At 42.5% G+C, this 26,516-nt stretch overlaps 1 protein-coding gene across 1 annotated transcript in view; it reads right to left on the bottom strand.

Moving 5' to 3' along the window:
* Nucleotides 1-5,348: 5,348 nt before the first annotated feature.
* The window catches only part of LOC309568724 (uncharacterized protein), a 32,776-nt gene continuing 11,608 nt past the window's right edge, over nucleotides 5,349-26,516 (bottom strand). Inside the window, exon 2 of the mRNA XM_082274472.1 lies at nucleotides 5,349-5,471. The gene's annotated coding sequence lies outside the window, so the exon portion shown is untranslated. The remainder of the gene's footprint in view (nucleotides 5,472-26,516) is intronic.

Here is a 26,516-nt window from a genome sequence, read left to right as displayed (position 1 = left end):
AAGAACCTTTATCAGGTTTGTACTACATTCTGTGTCCTCATTGGAACAGGAAGTCTCATCACGTATAGTTCATATTCCTATCGCACACCTTCCTGGTTTGTAGGCTCGTGTGTATTGGGTGCTGAAGCGATCACCAGTTGGCAACTGGATTAGTTACAAGGAAATATATATTCACCAGCACACCAAGGATCTTGCAAAAGCAGTCCAAAAAACTTTATTCGAGATATGATCACATCAAAAAATAGTGCAACGTTTCGGAGCCGCACAGGACCCCTTCGTCAGGCATGTGATATCACATGCCTGAGAAAGGGGTCCTGTGTGGCTCCGAAACGTTTCACTATTTTTTGATGTGATCGTATCTTGAATAAGGTTTTTTGGACTGCTTTTTCAAGATCCTTGGTGTGCTGGCGAATATGTATTTCCGGGAAATCTTATCAGTCGGGATACACACTGCAACTAAATATTTTTTTCATTCAAAAGGGAACTGAAGTACAAAAATTGGGCTTTTTATTTAAGATGAGACATGCTATGTCTCTTCTGCAATAAAATAAACATATCTGCCTGTCTGCAATCTTTTTTAGAATGTACAAGGAGCTACACATACGCAGCTCCATGTACATTCATGGCAAACCTGCACATGCATGGGGGTTATGTTATCACTCCCTGCCCAATCAAGATGGCCAAAGGTTCAGTACCTAGAGGAAGACAAGGAGAAGGTGTCCGAGCCAGCAAGGAAATTGCTGGAACGGAGGTGAACATTTTATGAACTTTCCGCTTTAAATGGGGAAGGGTTAGAAGCAATTTTAGGTTGGTATTACTTGGTAGAAGGATATAACGGACAGTACCACTCCAGAGATGTTAGTGCAGATTCGTTTTTTTTTTTTACTGTATTTGGTTAAAGAAAAAAAAGGCCAATGCTTTTCGAGGACGCTCCAAAGAATTTACTTTATCTGCGCTTTAGAAGTGTGGATTAAAGAGCTTTATTCTGACAGTTTGGCTAGGACAGTGGTTCTCAACTGCGGTCCTCAGGACCCACTAAGGTCTCTTTCACACAGGCGGACCGTTCAGATCCACCTGTCCGTTTTTTTGGCGGATCTGAACTGTCCCCCCATGCATCCCTATGGGGCATCGGATGTCAGCGGAGACATGTCCGCTGACATCCGATCTGATCCGATCCGTCAAATCTGAACGGATGGAAACCCTATTTTCCATCCGTCCAGAGATCAGATCGGATTGGATCGGATGAGAACAGACCAACGATTGCAGTATTTTAGTCTGCCTCTCCCCAAGGTAATACTTAAAATCTGGCCTGTTGGTGGTTCCTGACGACTGGAGTTGAGAACCACTGGCCTAGGATATGCTCAGGGAACATTTTTTTTATAAACAGGAATCTGTCTCTATATTTCAGTTCAAGCTACCAAACCAACAATTGAGGACAGATTCTGTTCTTGATAAAAATATTTTTCCAAACATATTTTTTGCCAAACGTCACATCCCTAAGGCCCTGATGAAGGAGAAACCTGCGAAAAGTGTTTGCCTTCTTTTTTTTTTTTTTTTGAACAAACAAAATGATGAATAAAATTAATCTGGACTAAGATCTCTGAAGTGTTGGTATCTTCTTTTTCTAATACATTATTACAGGAATCTCACCGAGACTGATGTACTTAGCTGCCTAGGTAACAACCCACAAAACTAGGACAAAAAACATTTACAAGTTATGTGTTGGTGTAGAACTGGACTCCAAGGTGAGGACAAATAGGAGCCAAAATCTAGCTTTTTAAAGGCAGCTCTCTGTCACTCAGGAAAGAATCCCAGGAGGAATCTGTAGGATGTTGGATGGAGTAGGTACATAAAACAGAAAGCCAACATTTTTCAGAGGTTCAAAACTTCCCTTCATAAGGGCTGAAGAACAAAACAACGAAGAATGATATGGGGCTAATGTTATTCTTTATTGTTTTGTTTCTCAGCCCTGATGAAGCCAAGTGTGAGCCCCTGAAACATGCTGGCTATCTGTTTTATGTACCATAATGAATAACATTTTCACTAGACTTGTTCAAATTTTGAGGAACTCTCATCCTTCCAATGTCCTAATAATAATAATAATACAAGGGATCCAGCATTCCTCAATCCCCCTATATTTAGTATTACTCTCTGTGTCTTCTCATCCCAGTGAAAGCCACACTCTCAGTTCTTGTCCTGCCATCACAGGCTGTTGCAGTGAAGTGAAGCAATAAAAACGTTACAGAAGTGTTTATTTTTTACCATCTATCCTAATCAAAAATAGGTTTTAGCTGGAGTTGAGCTTTTGGCTAAGTGTTGGGTGGATGCTGGTGTGGTGAATTACCACTAATGACTAACTTGTCCCTTATCCCATATCCCTTAGTGTCTCCAGTGGTAACATTTCTCTACTGAGTTCCTACAGAATCCATTGGAGAGACTGAATATTTTTGGGTAACATGGCTGGTTCTAGAACCTCAGGAATCTGATAGACCATATAAATCAGTGAAATATTCAACCTGCCACTCAAAACCGAAACTTCAGTTCTGCATAGGCTTAACTTTTAAAGCTGAATTCCAGGCAGATGTAAAAATAACCATTTATTCCTATTATGTGTACATAGTACTAGCTTTTGTAGCTGAATCTTTGTTGATGTCAACCTGTTATCCCTTGAACAGTAGCAAGCAGACTGGGAGAGATAATGTCAGCACTCTGAGGCTGGGTTCATACTTATGCGAATTGGATGCAGGTTTCCCTACATCCAATTCGCATGGTAGAAGACTGTGACTGGCTTTCAATGGAGCCGGTTCACACAGCCCCGGGGCGGCCGCTGTCCGCACTGGAAAAGGGTCCTGTGCGTCTTTGGCTCAGTTTCAGGTCCAAATTCAGGCAAAAATTCTGACCTGATTCTCACCTGAAACGGAGAACAGAACGCACTGGACCCCCTGCTGTCAGTCGCAGTCGCAGCTAGTGTGGACCCAGCCTAAGACATTTTCAGGCTCCACTGTTTAGCACGGTGCTGTAAGTCTTACATGTGAGCATGCTTTCGGGAAGGGAGATGATCACAATGGTGTGCTACTGCTCTTTCATTGTTCAATCACAGAATTGGTTGAGTCTTGGACCAGTCTATATTTTTTAACTGCAGTGTCGTCTACAGCGATAACAGGGACATGTCTGTGCATTCTCACAAGGGTACTTGGAATACAAGACTGGCTGAAAAGAATTACAAATACCATTGCCAGGTTGAATAGATTGCATGTATATTTTTCAACTGTGTATTTAGCTTTTTTGCCTAGAATTCAGCTCTAAGGCAGCCAAAGTCATGCTTTAGCCTTTGTTCAGGAAATAACCTGTAAACGGGGTCTTAAGAGACCTGACCAGGAAGCCTGATGCTACAGGTGTAACTGATATTGTACTGAAGTTAAAGTGGAGTTCCGGCCTCAAATACATTTTTTAACTAAAAATACCCCTATAATACTAATCCATCGCCCTTTACAGAACCGCTATTCTCATACTTACAAGGTGTACAGTATTGGATTTTAGTCAAAATCGTACTTTTAAAAACGCTGTCTGAGCACGGCCATCTTGGATGTGGGCATCTGAAGACGCAGTGTAATCTGCTGTGTCCTTCCTGATTCGAGGGAGTGCTGTGGGAGTTCTTCCTGATTCCAGCCTCCTGGGAGTTATGACAAACAGCTCCCAGGATGCAATGCAAAGGTGGAAGTGATGTCGGTGGCCGTGGCCACAGAGGGGGGAGAAGGAGGAAGTACAATCAAAAATGCCCTGAAAATAAGGTAAGGGACCCCCGAAAAAAAATTGAAAATGCCCAATTGTTGATCAGCATAGCGAGCACTCCAGGAATCACTAAAGTTGCAAAATAGGCCAGAACTCTGCTTTAAGCTACCATTTCCAGTGCTGTTAGCAATCTGGAAATCTCTATGCAGTATGTTGGGTGCACGACAATGTTATTATCCTATGTCCACCACAACATCAGCTTCCATCCATTTTAGGGTATGCGCCTCTAATCTTTTGTACATAACATGTTATCCATGTATATGCCAAGAACTGACACATCAGCCTATCGTTTGTCCCTTTAGAGAAAACAAAGGGTTGGCCAAAAACACCCCATGCATGCCCTATCCATTATTCCAACTGTCTCTATTACAGGACAATGGTCATCAAATTACCATTAAGCAACCTGTTCTTGTCAAGTTGATACAGGACTACAAAGTTCTGCATTCTCACGCTTACTTGGGAAGTTCATGTCCAGAAACAGCTGGACATTAACAAGTTGCCCAGGGCTTGTTTAGGCAGTTGACTCACAACGCAAATCGTCGCCACCTAGTGGCCATCTATTAAACTGTCAACAAGACATTTTGCTCATTTAAACTTGTAAATGAAAGCAACACAATATACAAATACATAATTGGTTTCAGCTAGCAGGCTATTAACATTTTGGAGAGATAATGTTAAGTGGCAGTGTTACCCAAAACTGATATTTCCATTTAAATAGGCACAGTCGGTTGGCTGTTCTGTCATCTTATATGTCTGAAATTTAGAGACTGCGGGGGGGGGGGGGGGGGGTTCAATTCCTTGCACACAAGACTAAACAAAAGTGTCAATCTTGCAGCTAGATTCTCCAGTTATCTATGATGGGGCATGACACCATCATTCGGTTTTAGATTAAGTGGCACTTGACATTTGGTAGGGATTTCTTGCCACTTGTGTTCCAAAGATATTTAAGAAACCAGCATGAGAATGAATTTGCCAGCAACCATGCAAAAATTAAACATCAGTTTTGGAGGAGTCAGTCTTAAAGAGGTCACACAGGGCATAATAATGCTGCTGTAGACTGTACTCTGACAGCCAGAATAATACACATCTCTGTCATCGAGGTACTATGCCAAAAAAAAAAAGACTTTTTGATGTATATATTCTGTTTTTTCTTTTTGTCCTCCATCCTGTCTGACTTTTTAGAGCTGGCTCTGTTTGCTCTCAGATCCATTAGTAGAGTGAATGTGGCTTTGCCATTGAGTCCTTTGTATAGCCTGGAGCAAGCCAAAGCTCTCTGCAAACAGTGGCCTTTCAGATCCCAACAAAAAAAGGGGGATTTGGGCACACAATGGCTTTCACTTAAAAGCCCTTCTCCAAAGGTAATTGTGACTCCCCCTGAGTTTTCAGAAAAGTAATATCAAAGAGGTTTTTTTTGCAGCACAGTCAATACAAAACCCAGAACAGGGCATATCACTCACCCATCAAAATACATAAAATACTGATTGTACCAAATATATTACCCTCCTACAGTATTGTTAAATACAAAATGGCCAGAACGTATGTACAACTTCACATATAAATAATTGTCTCTTAATATATTAGCTGTCCATGTTTTCCCATGCAGTGAATCTTTATGGGCAGGTACATCCAAAAAGCAAGGAGATTCTTTTGAGTTGAGCACAGCCATAAATGTTCAGGTCCTACAGAAAGAAAAAGATACAGAATATTACTATAAGGTCAAACTGCTAAAAAGAATATATTAGTAACACTTTTTTACCTGATTACTTGAAGACAAATGTAATATTACAATGATACAATTATGTCATTTTTGGGCCAGGATCACAGACAACATCTAGCCCATGCACGATATGATACTAAATCTGCTTTAGAAGATATTGATCCAAACGTATAAAGTAAACCCCCCTCCATCGCGGGGGTTACGTTCCGGACCCACCCGCAATAAGTGAAAATCTGCCAAATAGAAAGACCCTATTTAAATACACTGTTAGCATATTTTTATAACTTTCACTGTACTTTTAAAAGCATTTTAAGGTCCTTAAACACACTTTTAACCACTTAAGCCCCGGAAGATTTTACCCCCTTCATGACCAGGGGGTTTTTTGCGATTTTTTACTGCTTAACTTTAACGGACAATTGCGCGGTCGTGCAACGCTGTACCTAAACGAATTTGACGTCCTTTTTTTCCCACTAACAGAGCTTTCTTTTGGTGGTATTTGATCACCTGTGCGATTTTTTGATCATGCGCTATAAACAAAAAAAAGCGTAAATTTTGCAAAAATAACAATATTTTTCACATTTTTTTATATGAAATTCCCCCCCCAAAAAATGTAAAAATCAAATTTTTTTAACATTTTCGGCCAATTTGTTTTATGCTACATATGTTTGGTAAAAAAAATCGCAAAAAGCGTATTTTGATTGGTTTGCGCAAAAGTTATCGCGTTTACTAACAAAGGGAAAGATTTTTGTCATTTTTGGTGTTTTTTTTTTTAACGAGTAATGGCGGCGATCTGCGATTTTTTTGCGGAACTGCGACATTGCGGCGGACAGATCGGACCCCTGATTGAAATTTTTGACACTTTTGGGGCTACCAGTGACATTACTGCAGTAATCAGTGCTATACATATGCACTGTTACTGTAAAAATGACACTGGCAGGGAAGGGGTTAACTGTACTGGAGAGGGAGGGGTTAAGTGTGTCCTAGGGGCGTGTTTCTAACTGTGATGGGACATGGCTACTAGTGTTAAAACAGAGATCAACGGTTCTACATAGTAGAACCGTCTGATCTCAATTTTTACACAGGGGAGAATGCCTTTCTCCCTTCCAAGCGAACGATCGCGAGTGACCGGTGGACATCAGGTCCGCCGGTCACACGCACTGACTTGTTAGGGAACAAGCCGGGGTGGGCGTGCGCCTCAGCGGGCACGCGCTCGCCCGCTATTGGCTCACAAGCCAGTGACAGGCTAGTGACGTACCGGTGCGTCACTTTGCCTGGCCGGGGCTGACCGCCGCAGTATATGTACTTGCGGCAGTCGGCAAGTGGTTAAAACAATAGAAACATATTTAAACACATAAAAGATACTGAGAGACAGAGCAAGAGCAATGGAAAACACAAAAACACTTAATTAAAAATGATTTAATTAGTAAAATAATAGTAATAGGTCTTACAGAAAAAAAGAAGCAAAATACCTGGACCGCAAAAACTGAACCGCGATATAACGGGGGTTTACTGTAGTTATCCTTTAGGCTACGTTCACATGTAGGCGTTTTTCAGCTCTAAGGATCAGCTCAAAAAACGGCCAACAAGACAAATCCTATTCATTTCAATGGCCCCTGTTCACATCTGAGCGTTCCGAAGCCTTGAGCAAAACGCCAGACGCGCCAAAAAGTACATGAGCTTCTTTTTGGGCAGATTACAGGCGTTTTTGCCCCATAGACTTTAATGCAAATGCTGGAAAGGTGATATAGAGCATTTTACAGGTGTTTTACAGGCGTTTTGTAGCTGCTGATCTGCTCAAACAGCATCTCTCCACCCAGCTCTCCACCCCTTGTCATGCCTCTGCTTTAGCACATGTTCTGCAAAATGGAGGACAGCACTTTACTTTTGGAAGCTGAAGGCTTCATTGCACTAGTGAGGACATATCCATGTGTGTACAATGCAAAGCATGTGCATTACAAGAATCGTGTGTATTGGAAGAATTTGTCCTCATGCACATGAAGGTCATCATACATTGCCGAGAACTGGCCACGCTGTCGCCGATTAGCGATCACAAGATGGACCCAGTATTGTCGATCCCTTGCTTCCTCCTCTTCCTCCAGCATCAGAAGTGCAACTGATGCACAAAACAGAAATCTGTATTTGTCGGCCATTTTATAGACAAAAAGCAGGAGAGCACACAGTAACACAACCTCACACAGACACCAAACACCACCACAAAATCCTGAGGAGGAGGTCCCCTTTTTATGTTGTAAAAAAACATGCTACTTTTCATTGGTCACCTAACTCGCATGACTACCCAAAAACGCCTGTAAAACATACCTATAAAAATGCATGTAAAACGATTGTAAAAACGCCTATAAAAACGCCTGAAAAACGCCTGAAAAACAGCAACGCCTAGATGTGAACGTAGCCTTAAAGTGGTTGTAATCCTCAGACATGAATTATGAACAAAGCATATCCCTCTCTATAGGGTGTACTTGTCTCCATAAAAAGCACTAAAGCCCCGTACACACGTACCGATTGTCGGCCGAAACTGTTCGGCCGCCGAACGATCGGCCGATTTTCGGCTTGTTAGTATGATGCTTCCAACAGCCGACAGCGCACTTTCGGCCGAACAGAATCTGTCGTGCAAGCATTAAAATTTTTCTATGCCGACACCAGAACGGCCGATTGTTCGCCAGTCAGTACAGATTTCGGCCGACAGACAGCAGATTTGCAAGACTGGGCATGCTCAGAAAAGAAAAAAGACCAGGAAAGTTAACCATCACATGACATCACTTCTGCAGTCGGCTGTTGTTGGCCGACAAAATTAGTGTGCAGTCTTTTGCACTTTTCAACAGACAAGACAGCCCTCGGACAAAAGACGGCCGATCGTTCAGCCGACGATCGGTACATGTGTACGGGGCTTAAGTGTAATTTCTGTCTGCTGCTTCACTCCTCTGCAATCAGCATGAATCACTTATGACAATTTTTCATGACTCCAAGAGAAAAATGATGACAGGGGAGGGAGCTCCAGCAGATTGACAACCTCAGCTCTGTTCCTGTGAGCTGTGTGAAAGGAGGATGGTGTCCTTTCCCTCCAATGAGCTCTCAGACCTCTCCTCACTGAGCTCTGCGGAGTGTAACATCAGCTCTCTGCCCTCTTTTTTCTGAATCCTCAGACAAGCTTTATAAATTCAGAACTTCGAACGGATGTAGAGAAGATAGACAAATACAATTTATGTAGGATGACTTGTTTCATCTCTGTGTATCCCCTGAGGATAGTCCCTTCATTGGGTATATGTAAGGGTTTACAACCACTTTAAAGCTAACACCTTAATTATCCCTGAAATTTAACACTTAACGAAACCAATTTCTAACACATAACCCTATCCCTGACCATACCCTTTACCCAAACCCTTAAGCATGGCCCCAGGTCCTAAGCCTAATTACAATTTAACACCTAATGCCATTTTTTTTACTTAATCCCAAACACTGAGAGCCTGTTTAGATCTATGCGAGTATGCGACTGCGTAGAGGTGCATTTTTTTGTAGCGTTGTGATGCATCACCATTCCTTTGTGCGGTGAAATGCATTTTCATGCCTATTGATGTCAATTTTCAATGCACTTTTGAGTTTGAAATTGGGAGTGAATAGGGTTAATAGCCATTGATCAAAGCGTGTTAATACCTGTTGCACGTGGTATATCTACTTTGATGCACTGCTATTGACTTATCTTGGTCTCCCAACACACTAAACACAGAAAAAAAATGTACGTGCTGTATTGTTCAAAACACAGGTGCTATTTTTTTAATGGGAAAGTTGGGCATATGCCGCTTAACGCCTTGCAGTGTGTGCTTTAAAACACAACTGTATATATGGGCCCTGAAATATCTGCTTAAAGCTGAACTCTGGGAAAAGTAAAGATTCTCCCTTAGATTGGGGCTGCTCCCCCCACCAAGGTTTAAATGCTTGTTTAGGTATAGCAGACTGGGAAAAGCAGTTTTACCTGCTGAATCTTCCACTTCCGCAGGCTCGTCCGCAATTCTGGTCCACACAGCCCCAACGGTCAGATACCCTCTGACATCATTAACCACTTTACCACTAGAGCATTTTGCTGTCTTACGTCTGGGCCACTTTTTGCGATTCGGCACTGTGCGAATTTAACTGACAATTGCGCGGTCATGCGACGCCGTACCCAAACGAAATTTACGTCCTTTTTTTCCCACAAACAGAGCTTTCTTTTGGTGGTATTTGATCACCTGTGCGATTTTTACTTTTTGCGCTATAAACAAAAAAAGAGCGTTTGTTTTGAAAAAATAACAATATTTTTAACATTTTTTTATATGAAATTTCCCCCAAAAAAGATGTAAAAATCTAATTTTTTTTAAATTTTTGGCCAATTTGTTTTCTGCTACCTATGTTTGGTAAAAAAAATCGCAATAAGCGTATTTTGATTGGTTTGCGCAAAAGTTATTGCGTTTACTAACTAAGGGAAAGATTTATGTCATTTTTGGTGTTTTTTTTTTTAACGAGTAATGGCGGCGATCTGCGATTTTTTTTGCGGGACTGCGACATTGCGGCGGACAGATCGGACCCTTGACTGACATTTTTGACACTTTTGGGGGTACCACTGACATTACTACAGTAATCAGTGCTATAAATATGCACTGTTACTGTAAAAATGACACTGGCAGGGAAGGGGTTAATTTTATTGAAGAGGGAGGGGTTAATGTATGCCTGGTGCTTACTGACGTGTGGGGGGGGAGGTGACTGTGTGAGACAAGGACAGATCGGATGTCCAGCTATGCTGAACAGTCCGATCTGTTACTCCCTGTCACTGAGGAGATCCGCCCGCTCTGTTTACACAGGCGGGCGGATCTCTAAACTGGATTCCCCGACGATCGGGGCAGAGCAGCGGCGATCGCCGCTGCTCCTCCCCTGGCCCGACTCCCGCTGTGAATGAAAACAGCGGGAGCGCGCCTCCGGCGGCGCGCGAGCGCCGCCTACAGGGGGAGGAGTCTGGCGAAGTAGGTCTACGTCGTCAGACCTACAAGAGCCACTTTGCCGCAGTAGTACTACGGTACTCAGCGGTAAAGTGGTTAAGACTAATTCATGGCACATAGTCCACATTGGATGTGAGGGTGCTGAGGAACAGTCCACTTCTGCAGCATAGGGGAGTGCCAACTGCCAGGGGAGTGGAGGATTGTATAAATAAAACAGCAGTTCCTGTCCTCTATACATAAACTAACATTTAAGCTTTGCAGTGTGGGTGCTACCCCAATGCAAGGAAGAATTTTTGCTTTTCTTGTAGCTGGGCTTTAACTGTAGATGATACTTAACCAGTCTCAGTATCTTGCTAAAGAGTAGAAGTGCTGAAACAATGGCATACAAAACTCATTATTTGGGCCTAACATTTTGCAACATAGCAGTAGATAATCCCAGCCAGGAGGATTACACATGCACTGCGCAGCTTTCTGTCAAGGAGAGATGGCTATCGTCCTAATGCTCTATTGAGAGGACATATACTGAGTAGTGCCACCCTGAATCTTCAATTGGTCACTTTCAAATAAAAAGTTTTAAGAAATCGCAAGTTTGAGCCTGGATTTCTCCTGTGTCACCACGTTTGGACCCCATGTGAAGTCCTGGTGTTATCGACCCCCCCTCCCCTCTTTCTGATCGCACTCACTGCTCACATTTGGAACATCAACACCTCTGCATCTGGGGTGCATGGTGAGGGGCAGGCAGTGTGGTAGTCGGGCCAATCTGTGACATACTCCTTTCGGCTGGTCGGACAGTCTATGCTTTTATCTAGGCGACCCTCCCAAATAAATGTGACTGACTTTATGATTGTGTATAGTGGAATTATGGTCTAAGACCCCTGAGGAAGAGATTGTACACGTTATATCGAAACGCGTAGGGTCTTTTGGACCAATTCAAGGTTCTTCCAAGCCAAGTCTGTCACATCAATTCTTTGTTTAGTCGCCACTATTTTAAGGTAACGTTCTGTATCTGAATATGTCTGTTCACTGTATTTATATTATGCAATAAAATTTATTTTTTGATACATTTTGGAGTGATTACCCGTTATAGTCCCACCCCGGGGGTCCTTTCCTCTTTGTGCAACTAGCAGTAGATAATAGACACTGTTAAGCTGGCCTACATTATGCAATTTTCTTGTTCAATTACCTTTGGATTTACCTTGAACTGTGTAGTGGAAGGGCCTGCCTAATTGCATACAAATTGAAAGTGTTTAGGTCTGACCTATATATCTATAGAAAAATTGTACAAGCAGATTGTATACTGTATGGCCAGCCTAACTTAGGATGGCCATACACGGAGCAAATTGTTTAGCTTGATTCCTCCATCAACACAGACCGTGTTGATGCGGGAATCCCTCCTGCCGGACCATTGTCTTCTCCTGGCGGGGGGTGGGAGCGGGCGGGGAGAGCCGTCCCTGCCGGGAGAAGACAGTAATTATTGCCAATAGCTATAGCAGCCGCTTGCGATAATCACAAGTGAATTCGGCAGGCTGGTTGTACCAAAGTGGAAGGATAAATCAACTTAGTACATTCAGCCTGTCCACTAATGGTTCAAATCTCTGTAATCTCTGCCAATAGCGATAATTGCAGTTAAAAACCCAGCTTGCTGGTTGTAACCAAGTAGATCGATCTATCAACTTGGTACATTCAGCCTGCCCATATATCCTGCTGAACCGGCTGAGGTTCGAACAGTGTATGGCCTGACTACCCCTAAGTATCAGGCATAATGAAGACCAGCTGTTTAACCGGTTGCCGACCGCCGCAAGTACATATACTGCGGAGGTCATCCCCAGCCAGGCAAAGTGACGTACCGGTACGTCACTCGCCTGTCACTTGCTTGTGAGCCAATAGCAGGCGAGCGCGCGTCCTCGGAGGCGCGCGCCTGCCCCGGCTCGTTCCCTGGGAAGTCCGTGCGTGAAGGGAGAAAGGCAGGCAGCTAATGTAAACAAGTCGCCTGTCATTCTCCCCTGTGTCGGAATAGTGATCATACGGTTCTACTATGTAGGACCGTTGATCTCTGTTCCTACACCAGTAGCCATGTCCAATCACAGTTAGAAGCACGCCCCTAGGGACACACTTAACCCCTTCTTCCCCAATAAAGTTAATTCCTTCCCTGCCAGTGTCATTTTGCAGTAACAGTGCATATATATAGCACTGATTACTATATTAATGTCACTGGTAACCCCAAAAGTGTCAAAAATGTCAGTCAAGGGTCCGATCTGTCCGCCGCAATGTCGCAGTACCGCAAAGAAATCGCAGATCGCCGCCATTACGCATTAAAAAAAAAAAACCCACCAAAAATGACAGAAATCTTTCCCTTAGTTAGTAAACGCAATAACTTTTGCTCAAACCAATCAAAATACGCTTTTTGCAATTTTTTTTTTACCAAACCTATGTAGCATAAAACAAATTGGCCTAAAATGTTAAAAAATTTTGATTTTTACATTTTTTTTGGGGGGAATTTCATATAAAAAAATGTGAAAAATATTGTTATTTTTGCAAAATTGAAGCTCTTTTTTTGTTTATAGCGCAAAAAGTAAAAATCGCACATGTGATCAAATACCACCAAAAGAAAGCTCTGTTTGTGGGGAAAAAAAGGCCGTCAAATTAGTTTAGGTACAGCATCGCAGGACCGCGCAATTGTCAGTTAAAAAAAAAAACCCTGGTCAGGAAGGGGGTAAAATCTTCCGGGGCTTAAGTGGTTAAGAAAGAGAAATAGAGGGACTTTAATACAAAGTTGGACAGTTAAAAGTTACACAACTCTAGACCTTTAGCTTCATGGGTAAAATAACAGCTAAATTAGCTCAGCAGTGTTATCCCCCTGGTGTTACTTGTGCCTGTCACCAATTCCTTCTCTGAAAATGGTGGTAACATCTATGCATTAATGAATTGGCTATTGCTGTGGACCAGTAACTTCAGTTACAGAGTTCAGTCAACTCCATACAAGGTGATGCTGCACTGATGGGCCTCCTTTCAATTGTAAATGAAAAGTTGCTCTGAAGACCCTCCCTATGCAAAATCACCATTGATTAAAGGGCTTATTGCCAATAATTGTTACTGATTAGTACAGGTTCCATAGTGACAAATGCTAAGTTGTGGTCATTATGCTTCCTAGTATTAGTCTAATTTTTTTTGGTCGTCCTGGTCGTCCATCTACATATACAAAAAATACAACCATGTTGCCCTCTAACATGTTTCTCCAATATAATATTTAAAGACTGAAACATGTTTAAAAAAACTGCTAAATTTATAAACTTTTTCCACTGTTTGGTCACTGTGTAGAATGTTAAAGAATAAATGAGAATGTCACAACACCTGATTCGTCTGGTATAATTTTATTTTTCACCAAAACGGTGGAAAATAAAATGACCTTTTAGTGAAAAATTAAGTTATTACTAGACTGAATCAAGTTTTGTGGTGCTCTAGCCCTTGTTGTGCTCTACAGACTACTACAAGAACCCTATAGGCAGGGCCGGTGCTACCACTAGGCGAACTAGGCAGCCGCCTAGGGCGCACTGCCACCTAGGGTGCAGCCATGACCAGTGCCACATTCCTCTTCTGTCACCTTCTCATCCCTGGTTGATATCACCTCTAGAGAGGGGGGCAGTGTGTACAGGAAGGGGGGTGTGGGGTTAAATGGGGGCAGTGTGTATAGGGAGGGGGGTTCAGGGTTAAAGGGGGGCAGTGTGTGCAGGAAGGGGGGGGTTCAGGGTTAAAGGGGGGCAGTGTGTGCAGGAAGGGGGGTGTAGCGTTAAAGGGGGGAGTGTGTGCAGGACAGGGGGGGAGCAGTGTGTACAGGAAGGGGTGTAGGGTTAGGGGGGCATTATGTGCAGGAAGGGGAGCAATGTGTTCATTTTTTTTTGTTAGAGGGGGGTGCATATGGGTTGGTCCTGCCTAGGGCGCAAAATAGTCTAGCACCGGCCCTGCCTATAGGACACCCTGGTTGACAGAGCATTGCCATTGAAAATTAGTTCTTGACGACCACTAAACCTCTATCCACTTTGGGGTTCAGAATTTCACCAACACATACCTACTATGATCACTATCTGTGTCCATTGGAAAGATTTCCTATCACGTCAAGTTCCCCATACAGCAAGTGTTTAGAAATCATCCCAATGTAGGTCACAGACTACAATGAACGGGCAGAGATTCTAATTCCTCCACACTCCCAAACTAAAAAAAACATTCTGATTGAAGGCTTTTTTGCCCAACCGACCGAACTTTCAGCTTAATTCAGTGAAATATATTCCAGGTGCATAAAAACAAAAGATATGCAAATGCATACATCTAAATAAAAGAACTGAACTCTCTGTTGCACACCTTTTGTTAAGATGTTCCTGGAACAAGCTGATTTATAATGAAAAGTTCAGTTGGTCGTTAACTCAGGCTTATTTATGTGCAACATATAATTCATTGTGTTTTCAGTTTGGTAAATGGTGTCAAACAATCCAGTTTATTCCACTTCCCCATTTTACTCAAACTAACAATACAACCGAAGAGCAGGTGTGAAAAGGTAATTTTACAAGTAAATTTTAAACACTCCAGGGAGCCTTTTGATGTACACTGCCCAGTTGGCTTTGACCAACCATAGCTTTGACTTCTGTATCCCACAAACTAACAGCAACACTTTCATATAGCTATTAACCGCTTGCCGACTGCTCACAGTATATTTACTGCGGCAGTCAGCCCCTCACAGGCAGAGCGACGTAGGTCTACGTCGCTAGCCTGTGAGGCTCTGGGGAGCGAGCGCGCGCCGCCGGAGGCGCGCTCCCGCGTGGTCACGGACCCCCCCGCGCGTGTGACCGGTGGACCCGATGTCCGCCGGTCACTCGCCGATCGTCGGGGGAGAGGGAGAAAGTCAGGCGGCTTATGTAAACAAGCCACCTGTCATTCTCCCCGGTGTAGAAACACTGATCACACGGTTCTACAATGTAGGACCGTTGATCAGTGTTCCTACAGCTCAAGCCACAGCCAATCACAGTAAGAATCACGCCCCTAGGGACACACACAGCACCTCCCTCTCAAATAAAGTTAACCCCTTCACTACCAGTGCATTTTTACAGTAACAGTGCATATGTATAGCACTGATTACTGTAGAAATGTCACTGGTAACCCCAAAAGTGTCAAAAATGTCAGTCAAGGGTCCGATCTGTCCGCCACAATGTCGCAGTACCGCAAAAAAAACGCAGATTGCCGCCATTACGCGTAAAAAAAAACAACAAAAACACGATAATTTTTGCGCAAACCAATAAAAATACGCTTTTTGCGATTTTTTTTTACCAAACATGTGTAGCATAAAACAAATTGGCCGAAAATGTTAAAAAATTTTGATTTTTACATTTTTTTTTTTGGGGAATTTCATATAAAATATTTTCAAAAATATTGTTATTTTTGCAAAATTGACGCTCTTTTTTTGTTTATAGCGCATGATCAAAAAATTGCACAGGTGATCAAATACCACCAAAAGAAAGCTCTGTTTGTGGGAAAAAAAGGACGTCAAATTCGTTTAGGTACAGCATCGCACGACCGCGCAATTGTCCGTTAAAATCACGCAGTGCCGAATCGCAAAATACCCCCTGGTCTTTTAGCAGCCAAATCCTCCGGGGCTTAAGTGGTTAAAACGTCTTCTCCTTCTTATTGCCCAGTGCCTCACCACAAGTGACAAACCAGTGCACTCACCAAAATTCAATGACCTCCTTAAAAGAAGGTCATAAACATTTTATTTCAGGTGTTTTCAACCCCATTCCAACTGATGGATGATATGATGATAATCTTCATAAATATCTTATCTATCTTATCTTATCTAGATTTTTATTCTGACCTTCCTGATCCACATGTTTATTCCAGGTCAGCATCTCAGGGTATCAATAATTCCAAAGACAGCCAGGCAACTAGCATGTTCCATGGTTAGGAATGGCACTGTCTGTTTCACCTAGTACTTCCTGCTATCGCTTCTAGCTGGTCTCCAGTCAAATGAAAATTTGGGCCAATGTGTTAAATAATTTAATTGTAGAAATCCCTCTGAATCCACAGCCGTCTCACCAATGCACACTGAATTGGGACAAGCAGGTTGCACAGCACAACGTCATGTGACAAGATGTACATTGTGGATTATAACCAATTGGACCTTTGGATTTTAGTCTACCTGCAGCATTTGCTAGATAGCAACAGAAGCGCACTGATTTTGCTTAATGCTTGCATTCCTCAACCAGTAAATGGGATGGCAGGGGTATAAAGTGGTTTAATTTGCATTAAGAGGTCCCATTTAAATTCTCAGAAGTCCACAGACAAAAAGGGGCCTACGATGCACAAAGACAGATAAAGCAAACACTGAGATTTTCAATGACGTGAGGAATTAAGCCAGTGGGCTCTTAAGAAAGATGCATTAGGCCAAGAACAGATAAGCCCAGCAAACAGAAGCGGACCTTCAGTGAAAAGAGTGGTGACAGAAGGGTGGACATCAATGTATGCAGGTCCACGACAACCAATCAGAAATAATCTTTTCTTGCCCTGACTGCTGGAAACTAATAAAGAGTGGATTCAATTAAGTTGCTCTAGGTAACTGCACGTGCACATTATAATTAATCTTTGTACAGCCTTATCAGATGAGCCTGATAATATTTTTTTTCCAAGTAGGGTATTGGTTAAGCTGACAGTGTTGGCATTCTGAATTCAAACTCATACCAAGGAAACTACCTGTATTTAGCTTGTATTAGTTCTCCAGTTTGTATCGGTGTCCTTCCACAGTACTAGTCAGCTTCTGACCGCTCTGTCTCTAGTTTTTACTTATATGACTTTAACAGGGTCCATGTCCATTCAGACTTATTAAAAGCAAAAAAATAGAAGAAGTTCTATCTCTTTGCCATTGCGGCTCTTGGAATGTCGGCTCAAGAGCTTGGCTCCTAGGTGTTCTCTAATGATTATCCAAGTAAGTGAAAAAACTGCGATCCTTATCAAAAGTTGATGAGTTTAAAAGCGAAGAACATCCAACATCAACAAGATCAACCCATTTGGTTTAAAAAAGAAATTAAAGGCAACACATGTAGGTATATATATATAAGAAAACATTCTAAATTCATTTTTTCCCTTTTTTAGAAGTGATCACATTCCCTCTGTTCTCAGCTGCATAATAGCATTAGGAGAGGAGACAGCAGCACACTCCGCTTCCCAATTAAAGGCTGTGTGGTGGTGGTGGGGGGGGGGGGGGGGGGCAGGACAAGTCTGATCATTGGAAGAGAGCAGTCTGAGTCCCCAGCGTAGCTAGAGAACTGACCATGCTGTGTTCTTCTGCTTGGGTGGTCAGTTTTTAATAGTAAAGCAGTGGGACTGGCAGGAATACCAGGGATTTCACACAAAGGAAGCAATACAAAGATAACAGAACACTTATCCATACAAATACATGGTACAGCAGACACATATCAGGAGTATGAAATGTTGGGCTTACATTTTCTTTAACCACTTCCCGACGGCCAGGCAAAGTGACGTACTGGTACGTCACTAGCCTGTCACCTGCTCGTTCCCTAAGAAGTCAGTGCGTGTGACCGGCGGACCCGATGTCCGCCGGTCACTCGCAATAGTTCGCCGGGAAGGGAGAAAGGCAGGCGGCTAATGTAAACAAGCCGCCTGTCATTCTCCCCTGTGTAAAAATGGAGATCAGACGGTTCTACTATGTAGGACCGTTGATCTCTGTTTTTACACTAGTAGCCATGTCCCAGCACAGTTAGAAACACGCCCCTAGGGACACACTTAACCCCTCCCTCTCCAATACAGTTAACCCCTTCCCTGCCAGTGTCATTTTTACAGTAACAATGCATATGTATAGCACTGATTACTGCAGTAATGTCACTGGTAACCCCAAAAGTGTCAAAAATGTCAGTCAAGGGTCCGATCTGTCCACCGCAATGTCGCAGTCCTACAAAAAAAAATTGCAGATCGCCGCCATTACGCATTAAAAAAAAAACACCAAAAATGACAAAAATCTTTCCCTTTGTTAGTAAACGCAATGACTTTTGCGCAAACCAATCAAAATACGCTTTTTGCGATTTTTTTTCCAAACATATGTAGCATAAAACAAATTGGCCGAAAATGTTAAAAAATTTTGATTTTTACATTTTTTTTGGGGGGAATTTCATATAAAAAAATGTGAAAAATATTGTTATTTTTGCAAAATTTACGCTCTTTTTTTGTTTATAGCACATGATCAAAAAATCGCACAGGTGATCAAATACCACCAAAAGAAAGCTCTGTTTGTGGGAAAAAAAGGACGTCAAATTGGTTTAGGTACAGCGTCGCACGACCACGCAATTGTCCGTTAAAATCATGCAGTAAAAAATCGCAAAAAACCCCCTGGTCAGGAAGGGGGTAAAATCTTCCGGGGCTTAAGTGGTTAAGTATAGCTTATGAATAAGGCTGTATAGCTATAATGTGTTAGCCTTTCTGTTGGATACCCTTCTGAAACAATTAAACTTTTGATAAGGTTTGCAGTCCGAGTCCAGTTATTTTACTGACTCTGGTCTATTGAGGTCTGTTTAAATGCGTTGTTGTGTTGGGAAATCTCATTCATTATGACTGAGCAGATAAAGTACCACAATACACCAGAAAATGCAAATGGGAACTTTTTTCCACTGTAGTGTACTGTACGTAAATGCACAGTATATGTATTGTGGTACTCTGTTGTTCATTGGCTGCCACTGTATAGCGCATCAGGGTGTTATTCACAATGAATAACGCCCATATGCACTGCAGTAGGACCCGTTTCTTTCAGTAACGTACATGTTAATCTAACCGCAGCACACAGTCTGCAGAATTTTTCACTGCTTTATTGGCGGATACGAGATTTAATATGCTCTGTAGATTATTCACTACAATATAAGGTACGTGTCATACAATGCAATGCTAATCACTACAAAAGACTGATTATGCAGCGGTCTCTGTGAATTATAGAAGCACCTGGAAAATGCTCTTTAGCACTCATTGACCATACAACAGCAACTTACCCTAAATTTCCAGCAGCAGGGTCTTTCCTAGATCAAGCTAGCTTCAGTTCAGTTTATGGAGACCAGTGTGGCTGTTGCTGAAACACTGGTACAAATGTTCATAGCTCCTGGAGTTGTGGAGTGTGTGCTTGTGTACTAAAATAGAAGCTTTTGTTCATGGTATGCATTTGGTGCTATTAAACTGCTAAAGCATGTCTTTGGTTAAACTGTATGTAGCAAGATTTCCAGGCCTATGGCCTAATGTGGGTCTGCCATTAGTACCGGAATCCTCTCCAGCCCATGTGTGGCAACTGAAGCGGTGACAACTCCGGCATCTTTGTTTGTGGTTTTTTATTATAAATTAAGGGGATGGGAGAAGGGAATGAGTGGGATACTCCTTTTGGCTTGAACTAATTACAATTGGGACTTCGATCCTGAAAATGCCTGTTGGCGCTTCCTTGACGCCAGCCGGCGCCAGCCGGCGCCAGCCAACGCTCACTGACTCTGAGAACACTCTGTATAACAGATGAAGTGTTGAATCCCCGACCTGTAGTCCAGTAGATCCAAGACTGAGAACTGTTGTACTCCTGAAACTGTTTCACTGTTTCACTGAATACTTTCCCCCGCCTGGCACAGCTTGAGGTAGTATTTTGTAGAACTCTTAATAACTATCACTGTAACTGACACACGCAATACAATTCAGGGCCCAGACTGCATGCGCCCCCTTTACTCCTTAAACTCTTCAGGGTCCACTGACTATGTACCCCCTTTACAACTTTAGGGTCCTCAACCCAGGTACCCCCTTTACAGCTAGCTGACACTGGATCCCAGAACCTCTTCTGGAGTGGTCACCTCTGACTCTAGGCAGACCCCCAGAGGCAATCCTCAGTACTCACGACCTGTGTAGGCTTTCCTGGGACTGGACCCCTCTCGCTCTCCGCAGGCTCTGGGCACACCGGATCCCCTCAGCACAACTCAGCACTCTCTGGACACTCAGGCGACACCCCCGAGACATCCACCTTCCTCAGACAAGAGGAGAGACAGCCGCACTCTCCTTCCTGGGACTCTGCTCCCACCAAAGACACCGTGCCAAACACTTACCCAGGGCCGGTGCTACCAATAGGCAAACTAGGCGGCCGCCTAGGGCGCACTACCACCTAGGGCACAGCCATGGCCAGTGAGACATTCCTCTCCTGTCACTTCCTCATCCCCAGTGGATGTCACCTCTAGAGAGGGGGGCACTTTGTATATAAAGGGGTGTGTGGGGTTAAAGGGGGCAGTGTGTATATGAAGGGGGGGTGTAGGGTTAAAGAGGGACAGTGTTTGCAGGAAGGGGGTGTAGGGTTAAAGGGGGGCAGTGTGTATATGAAGGGGGGGAGTAGGATTAAAGGGGAGAAGTGTGTATATGAAGGGGGTGTAGGGTTAAAGGGGGGCAGTGTGTATATGAAGGGGGGTGTAGGGTTAAAGGGGGGCAGTGTGTATATGAAGGGGGGTGTAGGGTTAAAGGGGGGCAGTGTGTATATGAAGGGGGGTGTAGGGTTAAAGAGGGGCAGTGCTTGCAGGAAGGGGGTGTATCAGAGTGTAGTGTTAAAAGGGGTATTATTTACAAGGTGGCAATGTGTACAGTTATTTTTTATTTTGGAGGGGGTGGGTGCGCAGGTAGCTGGTCTTGCCTAGGGTGCAAAATGGTCTAGCACCAGCCCTGCACTTACCCCCAAACTTATACCCACTCCCAGAATCCTTTGCAGCATAATCTGCCTTCTGGGGTAGTTACAAGCTGGGATGTGTCCCCTGATTGGGGTTCCCACACTGCCCTACGAGAAGCCTCTCACAGGAGCCAGTGGGGATACTTCTCCCCTCAGCAGGCACATCTGGAAACCATGACACCCTGACTAGATAAATCACAGCCCTGCTGTTAGGCAGACAAGGCCCACTATAGTTTTACCTAGCACCTACCTATAGGGTGCTACATGTATTAAAGTAGGTATTTTAGTGGCTGGTATGTATTATGCACTAATGCATATAGTTATGCCTGAAAAGCTAAAACAGAGTAACATACCCTAATTTTGAATGCTGGATATACACGTGGAGTTTTTGTGGTGATATCAAGTAAAGGCCCTTAAGCTGGATACACACTATCCAACTTTTGTGGTTAGATTTCCTTCAGATTTACCTTTTCTATGTAGTGCAAAGATTGCATACAAATTGAAAGTGTTTAGGTTTGACCTCATATTATATGGTTTTTGGTAAGTCTAAAGGAAAAAGTCTTCAGAAAATCTTATAGTGTGTATGGCCCATTACACACGATAAGAAAATCGGAAGGGAAATTTCGTCAGACGAACGATCTACCGATTTTCTGATTGTTAGTATAGTGCTTTCGACAGCCGATTACAGATTTTCGGACGACAAAAACTGGATGTGCAGGCTATAAAATTTTTATCGTACGTTAACACAACGTTCGATTTCCACTTAATTAGAACAGTTTTCGTCTGAAAAAAATCTTAAGAGCAAGACTAGGCATGCTCAGAAACGAAATATCACATACAAAACAATTCAACACATGACATCACTTCTGAAGTAGAATTCTGTCATACGGGAAATTTCGTATGAAAATAACCTCTTCACTTTCCACATGAGACTAGCATGCAACAAAAAATGGACGACAGATCGTTCGATAATCTGATCGTGTGTACGGGGCTTAAAAGCTGGATTCACACTATACAACTTTTGTTGTTAGATTTCCCTTAGATTTACCTTCAACTTTGTGGTGCAAGGACCTGCCTGATTGCATACGAATTGAAAGTGTTTAGGTTTTACCTCATATTATATGGTTTGGGTAAATCTAAAGGAAAAAATCTAAAGAAAATTGTATAGTGTGTATCCAGCTTAACTTTTAACCAGCCTTTAATCTAAAACTCAAACACAAGATCAAGGCAACTTACCACCAACCAACTTTGTTGAAGCAAATTGAAACTGGTGGATCAATTGCCTAGTGTATGACCAGCATAAGATTAAGACCTCATATTATATGGTTTTGGTAAATCTAAAGGAAAAAATTCAAAGAAAATTGTATAGTGTGTATCCAGCTTTAGACCGATGGTTCAGTTCAGATAGTGTTAAGCTGGATACACATTATACAATTTTTTTTGGTCGATTTCCGTTAGATTAAAGCCCCGTACACACGTACCGATTGTCGGCCGACGACCGATCGGCCGATTGTAGGCTTATTAGTATGATGCTTCCGACAGCCGACAGCGCATTTTCGGCCGAAAATCTGTCGTGCAGGCATTAAAATTTTTGTTGGCCAACACCAGAACGGCCGATTGTTCGCCAGTCAGTACAGATTTCGGCCGACAGACAGCAGATTAGCAAGACTGGGCATGCTCAGAAAAGAAAAAAGACAAGGAAAGTTAACCATCACATGACATCACTTCTGCAGTCGGCTGTTGTTGGCCGACAAAATTTGTGTGCAGTCTTTTGCAGTTTTCAACAGACACGACAGCCCTGGACAAAAGACGGCCGATCATTCGGCCGACAATCAGTACGTGTGTACGGGGCTTTACCTTCAACTATGTAGTGCAAGGGCCTGCTTGATTGCATACAAATTGAAAGTGTTTAGGTCTGACCTCATATTATATGTTTTTGATAAGTCTAAAGGAAAAAAAATCTAAAGAAAATTGTATAGTGTGTATCCAGCTTTACACTAAAGCCCCGTACACACGTACCGAATGTCGGCCGAACGATCGGCCGTCTTTTGTCCGGTGCTGTCCTGTCGGCTGAAAAGTGCAAAAGACTGCACATGAATTTTGTCGGCCAACAACAGCCGACTGCAGAAGTGATGTCATGTGATGGTTAACTTTCCTTGTCTTTTTTCTTTTCTGAGCATGCCCAGTCTTGCTAATCGGCTGTTTGTTGGCCGAATTCTGTACTGACTGGCGAACAATCGGCCGTTCTGGTGTTGGCCAACAAAAATTTTAATGCCTGCACACCCGATTCTGTTCGGCCGAAAATGTGCTGTCGGCTGTCGGAAGCATCATACTAACAAGCCGACAATCAGCCGATCGGTCGTCGGCCGAATATTTACGGCCGACAATCGCTACGTGTGTATGGGGCTTTACCCTCCACATTACCTTGAACACTGAAGCATGAAACATAATGCTGTGTGTTGCTATGCAATTCATTTTGAATGGTACCCCAATGCATCTAGGTGTTTTGTGCACTGTTCCGCTAAAATGTGCATTGTATTGGCAGATAATTAAAGATAAATAGACTCTCCTAACCCAAAGCATTTTAATGCAGGAAATGCTGCACATTGCTCTATGTATGGTAATAAAGGTCAACGCATTGTAACAGTGTGAATGGGTGCCTTCACCAGAAACCCTTTACAAGAGAAATATAAAAACTGCTAAATGTGGAGCCTTCCCATTCTGCTTTGCTTATGTGTATGTGGAGATCCGGGTTCCCAGTTTGAACAGGGGACCGGTCATAGTTTCTGTGCTTTGTGCATTGTGATTGTTCAATTAATAGAGGTATTTTTGTGATAGATGAGTGCTAGTGGGCTAGATCAGTGTTTCTCAACCTTTTTTCAGTCAAGGCACCCTTTGAAATTCTGCACCTCGAGGCATCCCCTCGTTTTTACATTCTAAAATGTAAAAAATGTAATTTATAATTTTTTCATAACACAGCAGCATCCACACATGTGGGACATCCAACATTAGAGGTGATTTATTCCTACAAAGCAAATACACCTTTGCACACTAGTACTGACTAGTAAATCAGCATTTCTCTTCTTCCTTAGTTTCTCTCCATCAGCTAACATGAACCCAGTGCTGAGGAGAGGGGCAAACAAGAATATCTTTGAGCGCTCAATGTCCTCCTGATCAACCTATGATGTTATTGGTGGTTAGGATGCCCTCAGCTGGCCCACATGGTGCCCAAGCTTTTTAATGCTGCACAATAAAAAAAACTTTGTGTAATAAAAAAGCAGGCTTAATCCATCCTCTAGCTTGTTGACATTTTTTGAGCAATTTGGGGCAATTTTTAGGTATTTTGCCAAGGCAACCGTAAAGAATCCAGAAGGCACCTCAGAGTGCCCTAGCACCAGAGATGTATAGTAACTAAGTAGAACTACTTCACTACTGTACTTAAGTACCGAAAGGCGGTATCTGTACTTTCCTAAAGTAGAATTTATTTCTCCTACTTCCACTTTTACTTCACTACATTTTTTCAATGATTTCAATACTTCTACTCCAATATTTTTTTTTTGTGCTGCATAGTTACTCGTTACTATTATAAAAATGACCACTGCCAGAACAGTAGATGGCAGGTTTCATGAAGCTCAAAACATGTGTATTATCAGCGCATACGAAAATAAATGCTACTGTATCAATTTTTGCAGATGACACAAAATTGGCCAGGGCAATAACTGCACAGCATGAAGCAGATATCCTACAGAATGACCTGGACAAAATTACGGAGTGGGCAACGACATGGCAAATGAGGTTTAATGTGGAGAAGTGTAAGGTTTTGCACTTGGGGACCAAAAACATAAAAACACAATACATGTTAGGAGGGGAACCCTTGGGGGACTCAAAAATGGAGAAAGATCTGGGAGTCTTGGTTGATGATAGATTAGGCAACAGCATGCAATGCCAAGCGGCAGCTTCCAAAGCCAACAGAATATTAGCATGCATAAAGAAAGGGATGTATTCCAGAGATAAGACTATAATCCTTCCACTTTATAAAACTCTGGTCCGACCGCATCTGGAGTATTCTGTCCAGTTCTGGTCGCCAGTCCTCAGGAGGGATGTGTTGGAGCTGGAGAGAGTCCAGAGAAGGGCAACTAAACTAATTAGGGGATTGGAGGACCTTACCTATGAAGAGCGGCTGCAATCGCTCGATTTATTTTCCCTGGAGAAGAGACGTCTGAGAGGGGACATGATAGCAATTTATAAATATCTTAATGGGGATCTCAGCTTAGAAAAAAAGCTGTTCATTCGAAGGAATTGCATGAGGACTCGAGGACATACAATGCGATTAGAGGAGAAGCGTTTTAACCTCAGGCAACGTGGGGGGTTCTTTACTGTTAGGGCTACAAGATTGTGGAATTGTCTACCACAAGAGGTGGTTTCTGCGGGTAGTATGGTGACTTTCAAAAGACTCTTAGACTTACATCTCAAGGATCAGGAGATAAAGGGCTATGTTAGATTATTACAGTCACACACACCTACACAGGTTGAACTGGATGGACTATTGTCTTTATTCAACCTCACCTACTATGTAACTATGTAACTATGTAACTATGTATGTACTGTATAAATAAAAGCTGCATTTGAAATAATAAAAAACAATATGATGTTCAAACTTTTGACTTCTTTCTTTAATAACTACATAACACAGTACTTGTACTTTTACTTTCAGTACTTGAGTAGCATTTTTTTTTTCAAAACTACTGGTACTTTTACTTTCAGTACTTGAGTAGCAAAATTTTTAAAAAAACTACTTGCAATGCTTAAGTACAAAAAATGTTGAATACTTTAGCACTTCTACCCAAGTCACTTTTTGATCGAGCACTTGTACTTTTACCCAAGTATGGGTTTCGAGTACTTTATACAACTCTGCCTAGCACCCTGGCTGAAAAAGGCTGGACTAAGTCTCCTCCAGTTTTTTTATATATTGGGATAATATTAGTGAGATCTTTCCACCATATTTTCTCACTCTACCCTCCCCTACTACAGATTCTAAGTTGAAGAAAGAGAGTCTCCTCATCATAATGCAAAATTATAATTTCAGCAAAAATTAGCCTTCTTGTGATGGTCAGTGCATGTGGTTGGACCTGGAATCTTGTGAGTTAAATACCTTAAAAGAGGAACTTTTCAAAACATCCAAGAAACTAGTTAACGAGTCATCCAGTCAAAATCATTCTGCAACAGTCATTGTGGGTGAACTGACCCTTCAAATAAACATGTAAAAATTTAATTAAATCAATGTAATGCAAATATATTTCATAGG

This window comes from Pelophylax lessonae (genome assembly GCF_965119305.1).
Source record: "Pelophylax lessonae genome assembly, chromosome: 12".
NCBI classification, from domain to species: Eukaryota; Metazoa; Chordata; class Amphibia; order Anura; family Ranidae; genus Pelophylax; species Pelophylax lessonae.
The sequence above is the reverse complement of the archived record's forward strand: the minus strand, read 5'-3'. Positions and strand labels throughout refer to the sequence as shown.